We start from the raw sequence: 24,093 nt of genomic DNA, 5'->3' as shown, positions 1-24,093 counted from the left end.
AAAAAAAATCTGAAGAAAATATGACAGTCATTACAATTTTATAAAGCTTGGTGTCAGTATCCCAGCATTTATTAAATTATTCTTTAAACTTTTTGATATTTTGATATTTTTCTATAATGAAAGTCGAAATCAGGTGAACTTCAAGACTTCGTGGTGAGAAGAAAAAGCAGAAATACGGATATGAAAGGAATTTTAAAATACTAAGAAAGGAAGTTACAAAATTTATAATCAACTAACCCCCAAGAAAGCTTAAAGTGTAGAAAAATTTAAAAATTCTTCTACTGTCTTTCTTTGATCTAGTTCTAATACAGGTGACTCAGTTTGATTAAATTCCTTTTTCAAACAAGACTCCAACTCTAGCATCTTTATTACATCCTAGATTTTCATGCTTTTTTTTTTTTTTTCGTGTTCCCAATCTGGCTTTATAATCATCAAATGTACCATCCTGAAACAACAGGACTACGATAATAATATGTCCCTTTATATATCTTACGAGGCTTATTACATGTTTCAAAAATTTCAATGTAGATAAAAATATTTAATAGGTTTAAGGTGAATTTTAAAAAGTCAAGGATTCTATTTTGAAAAACATTGACCCGGACAATTGGGGAAAAAATTTCAGTCTCACTGAATGAAGACACGCTAAACAAATTGGCTTAGTCGAAAAGCATCACCATAAGTGATAAGAAAAATGGGCTCTGGCACACTGAACTGGATGAAGAGAGCCATATTTATGCACCTGCCATGAGTCATTTGTGTGAAATTGCTCTGTGAATGCCATTTGAGATCAACTTTAACTCTGAAGGCTTCCAAATTAAAAAAAAAAAATACCTGAAACCTTCTATGATTTAGGAAGGGCAACTATTGATTTTGATTATCTAAGCACAGTGAATATAATGTTGCTTAAAGTGACTTATTACTTGGGAAGTCAATGAATGGAGTGAACCAGGCAGAAGCCAAATTTAATAAGAAGTAAATGAAGTTCAAAGAATACAATAAGTAGTAGGAAATAGTTGTGCTGTGTTGTTCTCCAAAGATGGATTACATTCAAGAGAAAAAGAACAGACAATCCCAATAATGCCAAAACCAGAAAGCTAACAAGACAAGAAGCATGTGCCAGGTACAATTAGCTGCTTCTCGGAGTTCATGCAATGCACCGTGTTTAATCCCAAAGCCCTTCTGAGCTCTGTACTCGAATAGGACATTGGGTGAATCCAAATTCATACAAAATAAGCACACTAAGATACATAGACACAGGTTTGTCAAACTTAACTGTTTGTTTTGATGTAAAAGAATGCATAAAACTATGAAGAAAAGATGATTTGCCTCATAGCATCAAAAACATTGTGTTTTAATTGTGCAGTAAGAGTGCTGGAGTGGAGAAACAGCAGTGAGAAAAATCAGAAATGTTTCCAAGTCTCCTCTTAGATTTAGGCTTTGTTACTGACTGTGAAATAAATATAAAGCTATGTTATCATTTTGTACTGGTATTATGAAGCCTGGAATATAAGTGCATAGAAGGCTTTGGATAAATTCTTAATACAAAGTTAACATTACTTATTCATTTAGTAAACACTTCTATAGTGCTTACACTGTATCAGGTTCTGATGCAAATACTTTAAAAATATTAGCTTGCTTAATTCTCATTACAATCCTATTAGGTAGGTATTACAATCCTTATTTTAGGAAGGAAACTGAGCAAAATAAGGCTAAATAACTTAGCCAGATTCACACAGCTAAACAGGCTGATTCAAGTCTATGATCTTAACTGCTGCTACACACACACATACATAATCATAATAGGAAATCCACTATAGTCAAATTCTGTCAAGGAAATGTTATAAGAAAAGATTTTAGAGAAAAATGAAATGAAGGATGAAATGAGAAATGAATAGAGATGTAATAGGGGGCCGGGCACGGTGGCTCAAGCCTGTAATCCCAGCACTTTGGGAGGCTGAGGCGGGTGGATCACGAGGTCGAGAGATCGAGACCATCCTGGTCAACATGGTGAAACCCTGTCTCTACTAAAAATACAAAAAATTAGCAGGGCATGGTGGCACGTGCCTGTAATCCCAGCTACTCAGGAGGCTGAGGCAGGATAATTGCTTGAATCCAGGAGGCGGAGGTTGCGGTGAGCCGAGATCATGCCATTGCACTCCAGCCTGGGTAACAAGAGCAAAACTCCGTCTCAAAAAAAAAAAAAAAAAAAAAAAAAAAGAGATGTAATAGAAGAAAAACAACAATTGGACACTATGGAGAAAAAAGAAATGATTTTCTTTCCTTTTGAATGTTTGCAAGAGTTTTACTAGAATAAGTAAAGCCTGCAAACAAGATACCCAACTGTCATCCATAAAATATTCGAATGTGAGACTTAAAAATGTATACAATGACTTGAAAGAAGGGGAAAAGGGGAAAAAGTTCAGCTAATCTTCAGTCATGATGAATAATATCAAACACTCATCCTAAGAGAAATTTAGTGATGTGGGCAGAGTGCTTCATTAACTTCCATTCTCAACCACTGAGTTAGTATTGTTATAATCATTTTGTTTGGTAAGTCATTAATGTAACTCTAGTCCAGAAATGCTTGAAAAGCTTGGCATAGGGAAATAGGGGAGGGCTGGTGGGGTTGGGGAGTTGGGGAGAGATAGCATGGGGAGAAATGCCAGATATAGGTGGTGGGGAGGAAGGCAGCAAATCACACTGCCATGTGTGTACCTATGCAACAATCTTGCATGTTCTTCACATGTACCCCCAAACCTGAAATGCAAAAAGAAAAAAAAGAAAAGCCTGGCATATAGAGTAAAAACCACTAAGTGTTCTAGAAATCACATACTCTAAAGCCGAACTACTTATAACATTCAAGACCTTTCATACCAGTAATAGGAAATACAAATGTCACATAAATTCATATTAATCATAAATTTAATGAATTGCTTTCTTCCAACAGCTGCAGGTCTACTGAGGAAGTTAAATGTGGTTCTTGACCAAAAAGAATGGACAGCTTATGCTAGGATTTATGCATGTATTAACTGGGGAACAATTTAAGAGCAAGTAAGATGTAGTTGGGTATATATCACATCCGTAAAGACCTGAGAAAATTGGTCAAATCTAGAATGCATTGGCTCATGTCTTAAGGAAATAGTCTGGGCATTGGAGGACGTATTAGGTTTGCATTGGAAAGGACGGGAGGGAAGACTTTTCAAAGTAGATACAGCAGTGGATATACAAAACAGTGATTTAGAGTATGGGTTCTGGAATTTTGACCTTCTGGATTCTAATGCTATATACATTAATTTGAGCTAGTAAGTAGATCTCTGTTTCTCATCTTTTAAGTGGAGAAATAGCACCTATTTGAAAAGAATTTAATGAGAGTTTTAAAAAATGAATTTAGTTTTGAAAGCCAATAACGATTGGCAAGAAGGGTACTAATAAATGTTAGCTGTTGTTACTACTATTATTATTTGAGGCAGAGTCTCGCTCTGTTGTGAGATTGGAGTGCACCGGTGTGACCTTGACTCACTGAAAACTCTGCCTCCCAGGTTCAAATGATTCTTCTGCCTCAGCCTCCAGAGTAGTTGGGACTACAATCATGTGTCACCATGCCCAGCTAATTTTTGTATTTTTAGTAGAGACAGAGTTTCACCAAGTTGGCCAGGATGGTCTTGATCTCCTGATCTTGTGATCCTCCCACCTCGGCCTCCCAAAGTACTGGGATTACAGGCATGAGCCACTGTGCCCAGCCAGCTGTTATTATTATTTGCAGAGAAATAAAGTGAAATGCTAAAAGCAATGGCAACAAATCCCAAAATTGACAAATGGGATCTAATAAACTGAAGAACTTCTGTACAGCAAAAGAAACTATCATCAGAGTGAACAGGCAACCTACGGAATGGGAGAAAATTTTTACAATCTGTCTATCTGACAAAGTGCTAATATCTAGAATCTACAAAGAACTTAAACAAATTTACAAGAAAAAAAAGCAACCCCATCAAAAAGTGAGAGACGGATAAAGACAGACACTTCTCAAAAGAAGGTATTTATGTAGCCAACGAACATGAAAAAAAGCTCACCATCACTGGTCATTAGAGAAATGCAAATCAAAACCACAATTAGATACACTCTCACACCAGTTAGAATGGTGATCATTTAAAAGTCAGGAAACAACAGATGCTGGAGAGGATGTTGCGAAATAGAAATGCTTTTATACTGTTGGTGGGAGTGCAAACTAGTTCAACCATTGTGGAAGACAGTGTGGACAGTGTGGTGGTTTCTCAAGGATCTAAAACTAAAAATCCCATTTGACCCAGGAATCCCATTACTAGGTATATACCCAAAGGATTATAGACATTCTACTACAAAGACACATGCACACATATGTTTATTGCAGCACTGTTCACAATAGCAAAGACTTGGAATCAATCCAAATGCCGAAAAAATGATAGACTGGATAAAGAAAATATGGCACGTATACACCATGGATTACTATGCAGCCATAAAAAGGATGAGTTCACATCCTTTGCAGGGACATGGATGAAACTGGAAACGATCATTCTCAGCAAACTCACACAAGAACAGTAAACCAAACACTGCATGTTCTCACTCATAAGTGGGAGTTGAACAGTGAGAACACATGGACACAGGGAGGGGAACATCACACACCAGGGCTTGACAGGAGGTGTGGGGCTAGGGGAGGGATAGCATTAGGAGAAATACCTAATGTAGATGACAGGTTGATGGGTGCAGCAAACCACCATGGCATGCATATACCTGTGTAACAAACCTGCATGTTCTGCACATGTACCTAGAACTTAAAGTGTAGTTAAAACATTATAAGATGGATTTACAAGTTATTACCACTTGATTCATGTCAGTAACCTTAGTGGCAGGAAACTGCGTGTAGCTTAAAGAAATATAGTGATTTTAGTGAAGGTTTCAGTTAAAGAAAATCAAACTGGCAACTGAAAATCCATTTATGCTCTTTCCTTCTCTGCTTCAGTTTTTTTCGTTCACATGAGATGAGAGTCTCAGCTCAGAGGTACACGGGAAGGAAGAAAGAGGGAGGAAAGAGAGTAAGTCTGCAAAGCTAGTAAACTTAAACAGTGCTGAAATGGAATGCCCAAACAAACGTCAAAAGTATGAGAAGCCCTTTGTATTAACCAGATGCTACCAGGCCTGAGCTAGCACGGAAGAGGATACCCAGCACGAGGAGCTGCTTTGCTTTGACAGGTCTGATTTATGAAACAGATGATTTGTTATTTATTGATCAGAGACTGATTCTACTCACCGAGTTAAGAAGAAGCTTGATAAAAGGCAATCATGCATCTCATTTGGTTATGAGCAAAAAGAGTGTCTATTGGCTTGCTGTGTCAACTGACTTTGATGCTACAACATCCAGATGTTCGACATGTGCAAACTGCAGAAACAAAACAAAACAAAACAAAATGGCCCTTTTCTGCCACAAAGGAGAGCAAAACATTCGAAACATATCCCATGGAAAAAAGAATTTACCAGAACCATATGAGATAGTCTAAAACATAATTTTAGTAAAAAAAATTAAAAAGTTCACTGTATTAATGTTTTTGTCCTTTTGTTTATCTAAAAAATATGTGTTGAGGGCACTCTGTGTTTAATGCCTTGTGTGAAGCACTGTATTGACATTTAAAATGTTCTATATGCAAATGCCACCTATGTTAGCAGAGTGCCAGGAAATTACTAATTCGAATAAAATTTCACAAACATGCTCAAAGCAAGCCTGATACTTTTTCATCTTCCACAATATCAAAGTTCCTATTAAGATAATTATTTTTTGCTCTTGGTATCATAATACAGTTGCCATTTGTTCTTTCTTATTCAGGAAATTCCTTCAGCTCTGTTGTCCTCCCAAATCGGTCAGGCGGAAAGCTGCGTGTAACTGGGTTTTGAGATAAGACATGTGACTACCTAGTTTGGGAGCATGGAAACATTCATATTTTAGTTCCGTGCTTTTTAAGTGTGATGCTGAAGGTTGCACATCAACTTCGCCACACAGTAATGTCGTATTTTTCTAGTTGCTATTAATATTTGAAAACACTAACCTCTATTTTGTCATTTGAGGATTTATAAACTTTTTCCCCTTCCCCAAGTATGTTCTAAAAACGGGAAAAATAATTAGCATATCATCTGAAGTTAGGTGTTAAATTGTTTCTTTTTCAACAATTTCTCTGGGAATGACCTCATCCAAGATGGGATTGTAAATGTATTTAAAGCTAATTTAGTCTCTCCTAATTCATTTAGATTTGTATTTGAATTAGATTTTCTTGTTCTTCTCACAGTTGTCTTAGAAATAGACAGCATTACATTATCACCCTTGGCTTTTCAGTTTTAAGAAAACTAGTTAAATAAACAGCCCATCATGGATAGCAGTCATTATCTCTATGAGAGCACTAAGCTGTAAAAGTTGGTAGTAAGAATCCTACGCAGTTGTAATGAGCCGCCATATTGCAATACTATCACGAGAGGTCTGCCTTCTAAAGCAAACGTTCCTAGAAGCCAGAAATCCACCAGCTTGTTTGTCTCGATTATAAAATACAGTGGAGTGTGGTGCTGAGTGTATGGCCTATGGAAATGGACAAACGAAGCTGATTCTCTGTTCCACCTCTTAAAAGTAGCACAGATGGACTTCCCTGAATCTTTTCCCTCTATGTGTCAATTTGGGATTGTGATTCTTATCCCTAAAGTCTGTGCGATTAATGTTAGGTTTAGACCATGTCACCTAATAAGAGAATCTTTAAAGATGACTAGCATCATACTGCCCTCTGATAAGTACTTAGAAAAAAAAAATCCTGATTTTTCTTGCTGGTTTTTATAATGTGGCAACGATTAAGTGGATAATTGGATGCTCCAAAGAAAAGTGAGACTATTTTTAGTGTCATATTAAACAGCATGAGCATTTCTAGAGAATACCGCCCTTCACTAGATCACAATTTGATTGGATACAAAATCACCCCAATTTCAGAGATTGATGGTTGCATTTTGAAGGGTAATATAAAACGTATCCAATTTATCTACAAATTTTGTAAGGTTCTATACAATATTATTTGTTCCTTTTTTTTTACCTTGAATGAAAATAACTTGATGGTTAATCCTAAACACAAAGGTTACTTTGTTGAAGATTTTTTTTCTTTCTTTTTTTTTTTTTTTTTTTAGAAACAGTCTTCCTCTGTCACCCAGGTTGGAGTTCAGTGGCACAATCTTGGCTCACTGCAACCTCCCGTCTCCTGGGTTCAAGCAATTCTCCTGCCTCAGCCTCCAAGTAGCTGCGTTATGGGCCCATGTCACCCCACCTGGCTAATTTTTGTATTGTTTCATAGAGGCAGGGTTTCACCATGTTGGCCAGGCTAGCCTCCAGCTCCTAACCTCAAGTGATCCACCTGCCTCAGCCTCCTAAAGTGCTGGGATTACAGGCATTATCAGGATTTTTCGTTAGTTGTCCACGCTCATTTATTCATTTGTTCATTCAAAACAATTTATTAAGTACCTGCCTGTATCAAAGGAAACCAATGACATGACTGTGTTTTCAACATTGTGAAATACTGTTTAAACTGGAAAACACACCTCAACTTTTTAACTTGAGTACATTCATCTGAGTATCACCATAGCTTAAGCACCAGGAAAAAAATCACCACCCACTATGGGCCGGCAGTCTGCTGCTTGCCTTTCGTATTATCTCACTGAATCTTCACAACAACCCTGTTAGATCTGTGTTACTGTCTATATTTTCCAGATAAGAAGATGAATTTCAGGGAGTTTTAAGTTTTACACGTCCAAGATCAGAGTTAACTAACAGCAAAGCTGGGTTTGAATCCAGGTAATGACACGTTAATCAGATCTGTTTTGACCAGACCTGAGAACAGCAGGGCTTCTGGTACTCTGAGAGGGTAGGGCAGGAAGTGTAACTGATGTTTTTAGATGTAGTGCCTAGTATCTCAGGGAATGTAATAGTGAAATAAATTGGAGAACAATGTTTTAAACTAGTCAGAAATGCTAATCCGTTGAAATACATCACTCTGTGCTTTGCACTTTCAATTATATTTTTCTTATAATTATGGAAATCGTTTATGAACATGTGGCCTTTGGTGGAGTACCTCAGTTTATTTACCAAATGTTCACTGACTGTCTGCACTCTGGACCTTCAATAATACAGCATTCAGGTTTTGACTATTATAGATAAGGAGAAAGATCTTTGGTGTATAAAATGTGAATTTTTTTCTGTGTTGTGAGTTTTTTTAAATCTGGGAGACCAACCTATGAATGACAGTGAGTCACTGGTTAGAAAAAGCGTGGCATTGTTGTAACTAACTTCTAGTGGCAAATGTGTTTTCTAGAAAGTATAGTATTGTCAGATTTGGAATCGTTGAAGTTATTTGGAACCATCCATTGCAGATGTCAAGAACAGCTTTATACGCTATGGCACTTGTATAGATCCTATAGAAGATGCAAAAGCATTGTGATGTATAACTTCTACCATCACTAAACTTATCATCTAGATAAAATAGCATTTTGATGTAATATGAGCAATATGCTCTTTACACAGATAGTTTTTTTTTTAACTTTTCATCTTATTAGAGATACTTTCTGTTATTTCTTATTTGGTTCTTCTAGTATAATTTTTTTGTTCCATGACTAGCTCTTAGACTAGACTTTTCTCTCTTTGAGGATAAGAGTCATACCTTATCACACGCATCTTTACATCCTCAGTCTTCAGCACAGTGTCTAGCATGCTATGAATCTTTAGGTTATGGTTCTTAAATGGAAAACTATATCTGTGCATCTTCCTTTACTGTTCAGCTTAAAATCTTATTAAAAATAAAGTCCATGACTAAAATCTATTGTATTTCATTCTAAATTCTAAGTGCTGGGATAATTTACTATAGATATTAAGTGTTTAACAAGTGTAATCCATCAATCATAGTTGTTAAGAAGGCTCATTAAGATTAGTAGACTATTAAGAATACACAATTCCCATTCTTGCTTCCCTGTGTAACCTTGAATTAATCATCTGAGATCAATCTCTGCAGTCCAGTTTACTTTCCTTTCAAGAATTAAGGATTGCAAAACTGAGAATCAAATTATTATTAATATTTAAACTTTTATAACTAAAAATGCTGTATGCTTCTAGCATCACAAAGGACCAGAATTTTTGCCTAGGGAAAATAAGTACCAAAAAAGACAAGCTTAGTTTTAACTCCAGTCTTGAACAATAGAAAGCAAATGAGAATAAAGGGGTCAAAAAGTCTAGAAAGTTCCATTTGCCATGCCACAATGTCCCACTCACAAAGAAAATGTTACAAAAGAAAGTATCACATTTATATTCGTGAGAATAATATTACCATACAAAAACTGATCCATTTTTTAAAAAGTATTTGTGAATTTGATCAAAGGTAAAATTTGAAAATAGCTTTTCACTAAGGAAAAGGACGGATTCTGCCTCCAGTCAAAATATTCATTTTTTAAAAAGAACAAATTAGTAGATACTGAAGGAATAAATAGCTTTTTTGTGTGGCATAAATTGGCATTTCTAGTAGCTATTCTGCATATGAGTGGTGGATAAACTTCCAAATTCTCAGACTATTATTAAATATTACCTTAAATGAGAATCAAACTAATCTAAAACAAACATTAGATGTCAAATTAAACCAAAACAATGTCATCACAAATTCAAAACATGGCCAGAAAAGTGTATGGCTTAGAGAGCACAATAACCTGTCATGGGGGGAATTCTGTACATAAAGCAGATCACCAAATCTAAAGGAGTAATACAAACTACAGAGGCAGCTCTCTGACAGGTTTCTCCCATTTTAATGAAACAAGTTTCAGTGGAAAATTTAAAGATTAAAACCACCTCACAACAAAATAACTCCCATACATTTTCTTTCTCCATCACCCAAAATGAAGTAGAGATTTGGCAGTTCTCCCATAATAGGATCGGTGGAGACAGTCAAGCAAAATGCGACACTAAAGACCTTTCATTTTCTAGATTAGTTGTCTAGCTTGATCAAATAAACCATATATTGGCTAAATTTCCAGTTCACGTTATAGTGCATAGACACATACAAATTTCAAATCCATTTGGCTACAGAATAATAATCAATTTCCAGAAACAATATATTCAGCTTCAGCAACTCTTTGGCAATAAGCTTCACCTCATCATATTGAATTTATGCTACTATTCATGCTTTTGGAAAATCTATGAAGGATATTAGAACAGTTCTTTTAGATTGAAAATTATACTTTTTATTATACCCAATTTATTGATATGTTCATTATCAAACAGTACACTGAACTATCTCTAGCATCTACATATAGATACTTATTTTGCTCTATGAAATTGTCAGTGGTTAAAAAAAGACAATAACATCTTTATCACCCATTTCCTCAGGTAAAACATGAATTTTTCAAATCTGACAATAAAAACATAATTTAAAAATTTTTATTAATAATGTGTTAATTCTGCTTGTTAGCAAATTATTTTGCTCCTAAAATAGTGATTGAAATATTTCAAAAACTTTACTTTTAAAAACATAACTGACATTGAATTATTGTTTTAAAGACATTTTAAAGATCATATTTATTTCGTATTTGTATTAGTAAATATTAAATTACATATAGTCTAAAGGAATCAATTGTTTCATCTATAAGGCAAAAGAGAATTGCAGGAAAAAAAAGTCAATTTGTCAAATTATTGATGCTGGATAGAATCACATGTATACAACTGATCATGGATAGTAGCAAGCATTTTGATGTCTTGGTATCGGTGAACTGAATTCCAATTAGCTAATTCCACCCCTGAACATTTTTTTTTTCCAGATTGTTTTCTTTCATTCGTTGTATGATTTTTATTTTATCAGAAAGTGCCCATTAGAGAGCTATCTCTGTTAATAATTTGGGTAGATGTGAGCCTTATTAATGAGCAGAAGACCCCAAACAGACTGTTTGTGACTTTTTGACTGTAGCTGACTAATTGGGTGGCAGCTAACTCATTTAATTGAGTTAGGAAGGATTAGAAAATATATTTAGTAACATGGAACACCAAAAAGAAGAGATGGTTAAATATAAACGATGTTTCGGCTATGTCATAGCCTCATCTGCTCCCTTAAATAAAATTAACTTAGTCTTAAATCATTTATATTATCCTCATTATGTACCATAGACTATGACTGTTAAGAGCAAGCCACTGAAAATGTGATATGCTCCAACTTCGATTTAATTTGTAAGGATAGGAAATATTGATGCCACCATACTGTGTACATGTGAAAAATGCCAAACACATGTGTACAACATCCCCAGGGTGTTAATGAATCTTTCCTAAAAATATTCAGAAAAAAAGCAAATTTTGCAGTACAAAATGAGGCAGGCTGAAGGGTTCTGTGTAATCTTATATGCAGACAATGTCTCACCATTAAGGCATAGAGTATGAGTGAGTGAGGGTATTATAGAGATAAACATGTGCTTCACATAATTTATTTAAAAGGACAGCAAATTATTTAAGAACATTGGTATTTAAACCCACTATTGATAAGTTGTTGTGGTCCATATTTCAATTTATGTTGTCCAGTTTGCACATGGCAATTCCTGAACAACTTAAGAAAAGAAAAATATTCTGGAAAAACACTCTGCATATTTCAGAAACAGAGTAGAACTTGAAGGAATTGTGATTTCATTGAGACCACTTAGGGAAGACAATTTCTTTGCCCAAGGGATTGAGGGAGTTGAGAATCATGGCTGTTATAAAAAGAGGTGGGAGATATGAAGAATTATGTGACATAGAAGTCAAAATGGAGAAATATTTCAAGAAATAGGAAAGAAGAGAAAGTCCACACACCAAATCATGCAAGAAATTTCATTGGGATGAAAATTGATAGGAATAGATTAGATTTATTAACTGGATGGTTTTGAAAATGCCTACTTTAATCAATATCAGCACTCTCTTGACATTCATTCCAGCAGTTTGTCCAATCTATTAACTTTTTTCTTTCTCATCCTTCCAATCAGAATTCAGCTCTTGTCTTCGGCCCTTATTTCATTTATAGCTGCTGCACTATTTCTGAAAGTCTGCTTTGACTTAAACAAAACTCTATTTTGTACACGTCTGTCTCTTCCATTAAACTCAGAACACAAACTCTGCCTTTGCTATCTACTATGCCTATCTCTGACACACGGTAGGGCTAAAAAAATATGTTGTCTATATCAGTTTCAATTTCTTCACATTCTTCTTAAATTTACCTGCATTCAGTTCTTCCAACTGGATGATAGCGGCTGGCGATGAATGGAAATGTAGAGAAAACCTCGTCGAGGATGCAGTCATGGCCACGGGATAGTGCAGGAAGCAAGTCTCACCTCGAGTACATAAATAGCTCACTCTGCCTCTGCTGTGGTTGCAGAAAGGCACTACAGACAGATCAGAAATAGCCAGTGATTATTTTTATGGATTCGGGATAGTCAATTTGTGCTTGGAGGTTATGCTCCTGACGCTTTTGTCTACTCAGAAATTGCAGAGAGCTGAAAAAAAAAACAGGGACTTAAAATTTAGGCATTAGGAAACAGACAGGATACATTTTTGGCATAAGAAAGATCGGTTTATCAAGTGGAATGAGCTGCTTCATGAGGAATGAGTTCCCTACTATTTAGTTTTCAACAGGCAAAAAGATGACCATTTTTAAGGGTTCTCACAGAGATGATTTCTTTTTTTTTTCTTTTTTTTTATTGCATTTTAGGTTGGGGGGTACATGTGATGAACATGCAAGATTGTTTCTTAACAGAAAAAACAGGTATTCTTTAAAAGTCCTTTCTTACACTTGAAATACTATTAGGATATATTATTTTGAAGTTGACAATAGCATTTATAGTTAGAAAATTTTAGGACAACGTTTGAGAAATTAACAGATATAGAGATTTGAAGACTGAATTTTTTTATTACTTTACCATTTACTCATTCATTGAACAAATATGCTGTTAGCACCTATATTGTGTGAGGCATTATTTTGAATACAAACATATACAAAGTAGACAAGTTTCTGTCCTTCAGGAGCTCACAGTTAAAACAGAAAATGTATGTCATATTTTATTGATAGTTTTTATAAGAAGTAAAGCTTTGGGCTTTCGATAAAGTATAATTGAGTCCTGTGCCAGACTCTTAAGGCCGTACTACTGTCTGTCCAAGTATTTACTGGCCAGTTGGAACACACACACACACACACACACACACACACACACACACACACACCAAACACAGATGCAAAGGGCAAAACCAGCTAAGAAATTACAAAATGATTATTTCATTTGAAAAGAACCACAAAAATAATATGAATGAATGAAATATCCTTCATTATTATCTTGAAAAAATCCTACCAACAACGATGTGAAATATGCAGTCACTGAGATTAACTGGCTTTTCTGAGGTCATATTCCTAAAAAATTTTGGAGACAGGACTATAACCCTGAGATTTTGTTGTTGTTTTTATTTGAGACATAATCCCCTTTATAAACTTTAAATGGGTATATGTATGTGTATGCTCATATAGCTCATATATATATTTTTTCTTTTCATTGCTAAATCCGCAGATCATAATAATGAGGGCAAAAAAAAAAACACCAAAGTTATGCATCTCTGTATTTAATTCTGTTTTTAAAAAATAATCAGATAATTATATATCATTGTGATTTAGAAACTGAAAGTAGGAAGGTTACTTGCTTTGAATAGAATCAGATACTTTAAAAGACCTTTTAGATTTTAAAGTGCAGTGTTTTTCAGGACCCTGGAGGGTCACATTGATCTTTTTAGGGGATTTATAAAGTCAAAACTATTTTTACAATTATGGCAGAATGTCATTTGCTCTTTAACTTTCATTTCTTTATAAGTGAGCTATGGACTTTTCCAGAGACTACATGCATGCCGTAGTACAATTGTCTAAATGCAGAAATAGGTATGATAATCCAACTTTCTTCTCCACTAGATATTAAAGTGATTTGCAAAAATGTGAAGAACTGTCATTCTTCTCCTTAATTTTTGTAAAAACTTTAGATATATTTTCAAAAATTTTGTTTATATTATACTATTGTTATGTTTAAATAAATAGGTATTATAGTTTAAAATGTTTTCATTTTATTTTATAATATGGTAAATATCAATAGATGTAACACATGAAAAAATTTTAGGGGTGTCTTCTATAATATTTAAGACTGACTTAAGTGATAATATCTAAAAAACAGAAAGCTCGAGAACCACAGTTTGAATACAGTAGTCTGCCTTAACTGATGAATTCTGAAATTATGCCTCAGGCTGTTTTTTTCTTCCAATAAATGGATGTCTCCCTTCTTAAAGTAGGCCTATCATTTTCAGGCACAGCAATTGGTATTTTCTCATTTTGAATCAAAATTCATATCCAAATTCAGGCCCTATCCTTTAGGTGAGGGAAGAGTTTACTGGATTAATTAATCAATAACAATTAATTCAATTAATTAAATATTTCTTTTATGGACAGGCATGTTATATCATTCATTACTGCTCAACTATTGCCTCACTTTCCTTCACTCTATTAATACTTTTATATAACTGAAGTTTTGAAGTTATGTGTAGAATTCTATACTTTATTGTCTCAAATCACTTGATTGGATAAAGTATTTTAGTCAAGAATGAAGCTATTATATATCTAAATTTATAATAACTATGACTGGAATGTTTCTTATATTTTCTTTCAATGTCACTAAAAAAAATTCAAACACTTTTCTTAGCTGAAAATAAATTTAAAGTAGTTTGACAGTCTTGATGGGGGTTTCGATTGTGACTGGCCAAAGGCCAAGTAGTTGTCAAATGGGTATAGGCAGTAGACAAAAAATCAAATCCCTTACAGTTTCTGTTCTTGTCTCTGAACACAAATATTCTTTTCTCAGCTTGAATGCACAGATTTTAAGAACAAAGTACCGTTTTGTAGGAAGGAAATAATGAGTCATCGTATCATTACAACAACTTTTTGTGAACAAATACAACTATTTTCCAACTTAAATTTCAGTCTTATTAATTATTCATGGATTAACTTTTTCTGTGCTAACTAAAAACTATTTTAAAAAAGGCAGGATTTTCTTAAACTATACTGTTTTATTTTTCTGATGCTAGATGTCTGTACATGTTATTGTGAGCTTAAAAAATATTTGACTTTCAAGACTAAGTATTAGAAAAAGGACATATAACATGACATTACTTTCCTTTTCAGTGTGAGTTCCCTGGCAACTCAAAGTGGAAACCCACAGGGTAACCACAGGAGGTAACACCTTCCTGGATCAATATTTGTGCATCAGATGTTATAAGAATGTTTTGTAAGGTTCATAAATAAAAAGCTCTCTTTTATTTTCCTGACTCAGAAAATGAAATTAAAAGGAATCTGGCTGTCAAGGGACTTGCCTTTTCTAGAGCAAATAACTAACTAAAAGAAGGCTTTAGATTAGTCAATTAAAGACAAATGTTCACTGAAAGGAATGCCAGAGATATTCCTTATTTGAGGGGTGTTTTTTTTTTCTCAATTGGTGGTTTCATAAAAACCATCATAGCAAATAAAATCATATCCGCCAACCTGTACTAAGTGTCAAGTTTGATTCAGTTTCATTCAGGAAACATTTATTAAATACCTACTTTTTAATGTACCAGGATTATACTGGCATCTGGGTTTGAAACCATCAATAAAACATAAGCCTGGCCCTCTAGGATCTTACAGTCTGATAAGGAAACCAGACAACTGCAAAAATGTCTTCATAGTTTCATAATTTGTAGTTTTTTCAGAGGCAACAATGAAGTATGTGTTGCAGAATGAGTAGGGGAAAGTGAGGTAAAGCAAGGAGGGACAGGGATTCTAGAAAGAAGAAATCACTCCCCTACCCCCCAAAAAATGTATTGTTGACTGGCATGAGGCTTTTGAAAGATTATTAGACTCTAAAGCTGGTAAAGATGGGAGAAGAGACTGAGAAGTTAATATAGCGTCACTTTTAAATAGCCTGGTATGGTATGCTGGCCAGCCAAGTTCAATAAGGATTTTGAGCCACGGAAGTTTTTTTTTTGCAGGGAGTGATATGATAAAGTTAAATGTCATTAATGGTAAATATAAAGGTTGTCCCATTCCACTCACCTGGTCCTTAGATCATGTGTCAGGTGTGCCACATCACATAACTTGAGAGAAGAGAGAGAGAGACAGTAATGAGGACTGACAGTGGAACTGGGTTTAGTCATGTGTTTGCAGCTTGTTCTACTAAAGTAGTGTTTTTTTTTTGGAGTGGGTTGCTAGATTATATTAATTTAAATAATTGTAATCCCACCTCAGGAGATAAAATTGACCTTAAAAATCTACTGTAGTGAAAAAAGATTTTCTAGTTGTCTTATGGCAAAGTACTTAAAAAGAGCTACTGAAAGCTGGGGGTGGTAGCTCATGCCTCTAATCCCAGTGCTTTAAGAGGCCAAGGTGGGTGGATCACCTGAAGTCAGGAGTTCAAGATCAGCCTGGCTAACATGGTGAAACCCTGTCTCTACTAAAAGTACAAAAATTACTTTGTACTAGGTGTGGTGGCAGGTGCCTATAATCCCAGCGACTTAGGAGGCTGAGGCAGGAGAACCACTTGGACCCTGGAGGCAGAGGTTGCAGTGAGCTGAGATCACACCACTGCCCTCTAGCCTCACGACAGAGTGAGACTCTGTCTAAAAAAAAAGAAAGACAAGCTAAGGAAATATATTTATTAAACAGATAGAGTGCAGAGAATTCATATCCACAAGTCATTAATGAAAAGACAACTCAATAAAAAATTGGGCAAAAGAATAAACAGGCATTTCACAGAAGAAGAAACACTGTAGATTCTTAAATCATATGGAAAAAAAATGTACCATAGTAATCAGATAAATTTAAATTAAGACTGTATCTATTTTTCACACATGTAAGATTGAGGAAAAATTAAAAGTTGAACAATGCTGATATTGGCTAGAATATGTGTTAACAAATTCTCATCTATTCTTGGGATGTATATAACTACTATGACTATTTGGAAATAGTTTGGCATCAACTACTAAAGTAGGACATTTATATATTCTCTTCTCAGCAAATACACTGTTATGTGCTATTGAATCAACACTCTGAAGTTTATTCCAAGTGTAAAGGTAATTCAATATCAGGAAATCCATAAATATAATTTATCATTTAATAGAGTAAAGGGAAAAAAATCATCTCCAAAGATGACAAAAACACATTTAGTAAAAATTTATTATAGGTAACCTTACAGTAGAAAAACCTGGAAAATACCACCTTAAACAAGTGATTAAGATTAATATTATCAGTAATAAAACTTACCAACTTTGTACACACCCTAATACAATGAATCAAGAATGACATAGGACCTCTGGCTTTGTGGTATTTTTCATTCAAATCCCAAACCTTAATCTAATCATGAGAAAACATCAGAAGAATCCAGATGGAGAAACATTCTGCAAAACAGTTGACTTGCTCTCTTTGCAAGTGTCAGAGTTATGAAAGACAAGGAAAGATATAATAGTGTTCTTCATTCTATATTCTCTATTTCTTTGAACATTTAACATTTTCCACAATAGAAAGTTATTAAATAGAATCATTTAATGGTGTTTTTCAAGTTACAAATTGATGACTTTTATAAGTAGTTGTCGAGCATTTTCACATATTGTTAAAAACTACTAGATACTCCCTTCAAGGTGAACATGATACTTTAACAGTGAGTAGAAAACTTGTACTATGAAAAGAACATTGAGAAAGTTTGGAAATATTTTCTTTGTTATATGATTTGGAAATTAAAATGCTCATACCTGAAGGCTTTAAAAAATTGAAAGCATAATTTTTAAGTTCCTTTTAGAAAATATTCCAAATGAATAGTTTTATTAAGTATTACTGAATCATTCATAGGAAGAACTAGTTTATATCAAACAAGACATTTACAATGAAACTTAACAAATAATCTCTAGAATAATTTTTTTAAGAAGAAATAGACAATGATTTAATAAACGTGTCTTTCTCCCACTTGGGTCTGTAGAATTTTAGAAGTATCCTTTCCAGCTATGATAGCCATTTTGAAATAAACAGTATTTAGATCATTGTTTCATAAACATTTAAACCAGAATTAAAAAAAATAAGCACATTCTAATGCTACTATTGTTAGCACTACTAACAATAAAAAATAATTTTAAGAAGAGCCAAAATATTTTTGGAATGAATAACGAACAAGTTTTTTTAAGTTTATTGAATCCTTTTGTAATTTCTCATCTTGTATGTGGTTTACAAGATATGCACTCTATTAGCACCTCAGTGCCTACATATTACTTTTAAACCTGGATTTCTTGTTTTGCACATATGGTGGACAAAATAACAGAAAAGATTTTTTTCTGTAGGACGTCTGGAAAAGCTAGATGTTATGAGACAAATATCCAGTTACATGTACAGCTTTATTTCCCAGGAAACTAAAAAAACACTTGACGTTTAAAAAAAAAAAAGTGAGGCAAGTTCTCAAAAGCAGAGAAGATAGCAGGTGGGCAGGTTCTGGGCCAACTATGTGTAAGTTTGGAGCAGGTGATTGAATGCCTCTGTAGGGACAGGAATCTAGGCCACCACCTATGAAATTAAGACCTGTGGAGAATGAACTGAAAAAAATATGACCAGCATTCCAGAGGGATAATAAGGGAACTTGTCTGTCTTAAAACCTGTCTATTAGAAGAAAATAGAAACTTGTCCCTGAGAATTTCCAACCATAGACCGACCACCCAAAACACAGGTCTATGATCTGAGTTTCCCTGGACTTTTTACTACCTAGTAATCATGGAATCTCCCAAGACAAGAAAGCAGCATAAAAAGTTTGTCTCAGGCCAGCTACATGTTTGGAACTTGAGTAGAGGCAAAGGCCAGGCTTTGAAGAGACATGTTGTCCACTTAAGTTTTACAAGATTTTATGAAAATGTCTCATTGGAGATGTGCATAAAATCAAAGTCATATATCTCATGAAAAAATATTTAGTCGTGACAAAGTCAGAAGATGTTTCGCAGAAGGATTAGACTCTCCAAGAACATCAGATACTAGAACAACTGAAGAAAGAGCATATAAGAAATTATCAAAAAATTAAAGAAACATAAAAATAATAGAAGAAAATAAGTGAAAATCTCAAGGCAGTAAAAATAGAAGATATGTAAAAGAATAGAAGAGAACTTCTAGAAATTAAAAATATAGTATCGGAATATAATTTATATGTAAAATTTTACATATACAGAAATCAATGCTGAAATATTTTTACTACAGGGATATGTAATCAAAATGTTTAGAGTTCTCTGATTTATAAGATTAAGGCAAGTGACATAAAGGAGTGGAGTAAGTTGGTTGCAAGTTAAAATTAATGAAAAATGGATAGTGCATGACTTGTGTATCGAGGCAGTGTTTACACAGTTCTACCAGTTATGCACAAGGTATATGTAAGACTAAAAAAGAAAAGCATCTACTGTTGACTGGAAGCCTTACTGATAACATAAAGAATTGATTAACACATATATTGCATATTATATGTATTATATACTCTACTTTTACAAAAAGCAACCTAGAACAAATGTTAAGAAAATCATAAAATATATTTACTCTTCATTAAATGAAAAGGGATCATCAAAGTAGTCTTCCTTCTCGTTTTCATGTTGAGTAGGTTGAGGGAGAGGAATTGACTTTGCTGTATCGGGGTGGCAGAGTTGGAAGAGTTGAAGGAGGTGGAAGGGGAGGCAGGAGAGGCAGGCATGATCTGTGAAACTTTATAGAAATACATGTTAATTTAATTTCTGTCTGACTTTTTTATTTTTTATATTTCTCTGAAAATGTTTCTGAATTGAGACAAATCTTTCTTTTATCATTTGCTTTAGTTTCATAGAAGGGCCTGTGCCATAAATGAAGTCAAATACAGTCCTGAATAATCAGAACTCCTCTGCAGATTGTCTAATGTCAGTTTGTTTTCTGGCACTGCTTCTTCTATGCTGTCTTTCTCATTGTGTGGCACTGATTAGAAGCACTCATCTCTATCAAGTCATCATCTGTCAATTTCTCTGCTGTGGTGTCTATTAGCTCTTTAGTTTCTCCAAGATCCACCTCTTAAAACCTTTCACCCTCCCTCACTCACATTTTTTTGACATATCCACCAAGACTTTGATTATGTTATTGATCAGCTCTTTCATACATGCCATGAAGGCACACATAACATCTGGACACAGTTTTCTCCGTCATGAACTTATTGTTTCAGGCTTTATGGCTTTCACAGATTTTTCTGTAACAATGATGGTGTCTTCAAAAGTGTAATCCTTCCAGAATTTCATGATGTTCTTTCTATCAGGTTTTCTACCAAAGCATTGGCAATATTTTCCATAGAGTACAACGTGTAATGAGCCTTAAATGTCTTTATGACCCCCTGATCTAGAGGCTGAATTAGAGACACTGTGTTTTGGGGCAAGTAGGCCACTTTGACCCCTTCAGTGTTAACACACGAAGTTCTGGGTACTCAGTGGGCATTGTCCAATATCGAAAAAACTGTAAAAGTAAAAGGCTGTCCCTTATTGCCAAGGTGCCTTCTGACTTCAGGAACAAAACATCAAAGGAGCCAATCCAGATAAAGGGTTCTTGCTGTCCTAACCTTGTTGTACAACCAAAGACTGGCAGTTGCTGTTAATGTCTTTCCTTTCAACTTTGTAGGATGAAACTTTTTAGATAAGGGCAGTACTGGTGATAAATCCAACTGCATTTGACAAAACAGCAGAGCCAGCCTAACCCTACTTGCCTTAAATCCTGGTTCTTGCTTCTCTTCCTTTCTAATAAATGTCCTTTGTTACTTTTTTCCCCCCAGAACAGGGCACTTTTGTCTACATTAAAAACCTGATCAGGCAGATAGCCTTTTTCCACATCTACTTTATTAATGACATCTGGGAACTCATCTACTGCCCCTTGGTTGGCAGAACCTGCATCTACTGCTATCTTGACTTTTGTTTAATCAAACATCTTTCTACAAATATCAAACCATCCTTTGCTGGCATGAAATTCTCCAGCTTTAGATCCTTTCCTTTTTTTTTTTTTTTGCTTTAAGTTGTCATATAATGACTTCACTTTTTCTCAAATCATATTACAGTCTATAGGTATGCCTTTTTATAGCAACCCTACACCAACATAAAAGCTTCATTTTCTCTACTTGATAAAAAAGTATTTCATGAAAAGTGCAAGGTTTTTCCACCTGCTGGCATAGCTGAAGCAACAGCTTTAGAAATACTTCTTACGATGGTCCTTAGGCAGGATTCATTTATCTTCAAATGATGAGCAACAGCAGCCATAGACTTCAATCTTCAGTACATATCCAGGAATTCAACTTTGTCTTGCAATGTCATGACTTTTCTTCACGGTTTTATTCAAAGTTTATGGTATTGCACTAAACGTAATATAAAATATGTGAGAACTGCTGGAGATCATTTTTTGCTGTTATAATTTACTGGAGAAATGAACCGCTCAAGCAGAGATGATTTAGTGTCACATGGTGTTTTGGGCAAATACTTTTAACACTTAAACTCACTGCAATAGCAATCAGGAGGCTATGAAATTATTACAGTAGTACAGTATGTACTGAAGTTAATTTTATGTGACAATAATTTAATACTGTATCTTTACATTTACTTACATTTCTCCTGCCTGTGAATAGTGTCTGTGTTTAAGTGCTTAAGTTTTGATAAATTTTAACTTTTAATAATAGAGTTTTGCTTATTTTATGGTAAATAACAAAATAGACTAGTTTCTGCATATGTTTTATGAATCAATGGCATACTTAACTTTTTCTCAATTTTTTGGTATTTCTAGGCTATGTAGTTCTTCTGCAAGTTTTTTCAAATTATTACAAATCTCCAAAACATTTTCCAGTATATTGAATGAAAAAAGTCTACATGTAAGTAGACCCACATAGTCCAGTCTTTGTTGTTCAAAGGTCAACTGTCCTGTTAAAAATGACACAAATAGCATCATAACATATATACTCTAATATGTCCAGAACTTTACATAGAAAAATATCGACATTCTGTTTAATGTTGACATGGAATACCATTATATGGATACATCATAATGACCACATACCCAGTTATTTATTGATGGCCATTTAAGTTATTTTAATTGTTTTTTGTATTCAAACAAAGTTTGCAAAGCCTCTCACTCTTTTTTTTAATTATGTATATTCATTTGAGGGATACATTTTCCAAGTGAAATTTAGTATCAAACAGTATTTCTGTGTTAAATTTTGATAGGTGTTAACTTATCCTCTACAAATATGTACCACTTTACATTCACATCTACAATGTTTGAGAATTTGTTACTGACTTTCCTCATAAAGACTGGGCAGTATACAAGATTAAATTGTTTTGCTAGTAGGAAAGAAGATAATAGTAATTTATTTAATTTGTATCTTTTATAATGAGTGGGAAAAATAATGATGAATAAGGCACTGTCTTTGATCTGCCTGAAATTTCAGTCTTTTGAAAGAGGCAAAACATTAAATAAGAAATTACACTGAAGCAAGTGGAATAAGTTTGAGAATAGAAGTACATGGTGCTATGGAAAATCAAAGAAAAGATATTTAACTAAAACATGGTGATATAAGAAAGACTTACTATAAGAACTGATGACTAAGTCGAGACCCAAATCATTATATGATTTAATAAGATAAAGTTTGGACACTTTTTTTTTCCAGCCAGAGGACAAAAATCCTGCAAAATCCTATTGATAAGAGAAAGCATGTTTTAACGTGGCCAGACTTGGATATTGCTTGTGGGTGACTTCAATACCTATAGCAATGATTCCTTCATTTATTATTTTTCCAACAAATGTTTATTGAATGTCAACTCTCTACTAAGCACTGTGTTAGAGTTAGGGATATTATGGTGAGTAATATGGTATTTCTCTTCACACAACTTAAGAGAAAGGTAAATAAACAATACTAATCATGCATCTTAACTTCATAGTTTATTTTCTCTACTACAATGACCATGTTTTTTACTCTACTTGATCCACTCAAACCCCTGACCATACCCTTAGATTTCCAAGTTGTTTCCTGTTGGAAATTTTAACTGTTATTTTCCAGTTCTTTGACATTCATTTATTTTTCTCATTCCATCATGCCCCCTAGCATTCTCTTAGATCCATGGAGATGTTCAGTCTATCGATTGCCTTATTCCCTCCCACTTGTTGTGCTTGGTCTTGGCCTCTTCTACTTCTTTATCCATCTTAGACTGCATGGATTATCATTTCAGTCACTCAATAACCATGCACATTCAACCTTAAGCCTAATTATCTATAAAAGACCTGATTCCTAACTCATCCAAAACTGTACTGTCTCTATGTAGGATCTTGAGTACTGCAAGAAGTGTTCTCAAAACTTAAAGATTTTTGTTAGATCAAATCTCATGTCCTTCAACCTTAGCCGGACTTAGGGTACAATGCATTAACTATAAGTGTAGCAATACTGCATTTAAAAATACATGGACGTTCTTTTTTATTTAGAATTCCTTTCCCATGACTGTCTTCCTAATGAGCAGACACCTACAAGTGGTGGTAAGTAGATTGTAAAGGGGGAAAAAAAATCAATATTTAATCTTTTACCTTAAAAATAGGCTTTGAAGCTCACTTCAGAAATAAATATATAGTTCTGAAAATGAAGATAGGTTTTGTATAATAAAAGCAGGGCTTTTAAGTAAGAGGACAACCACCAAAGCCATTTTGCAAAAGGAAAACCATAATTCAGTAAGAGCCTGTCATATTACCAAACTCATTAGTAGAATAGAAAGAAAATCGATAAAGAATTGGGTTGCACAAACACAAACAAGCACAGATAGCTGTGCCTTGCTGAGGGATATGGCAGAAGCCTGTGGCTCTCTGGGAAAGGCACCATGTGAGCTGCCAGCTGCATCTCACCTCTGTAGTGTCTCACAGGTATGAGTGTTCAAGGTTTTCTTAGCTCATCTAAATGCCATATGAATCACCCCTCTACTCAACCCTCAGCAACTTCCAACACTCC

The sequence above is a fragment of the Saimiri boliviensis genome, chromosome 11 (genome assembly GCF_048565385.1).
Source record: "Saimiri boliviensis isolate mSaiBol1 chromosome 11, mSaiBol1.pri, whole genome shotgun sequence".
Lineage (NCBI taxonomy): Eukaryota > Metazoa > Chordata > Mammalia > Primates > Cebidae > Saimiri > Saimiri boliviensis.
The sequence above is the reverse complement of the archived record's forward strand: the minus strand, read 5'-3'. Positions refer to the sequence as shown.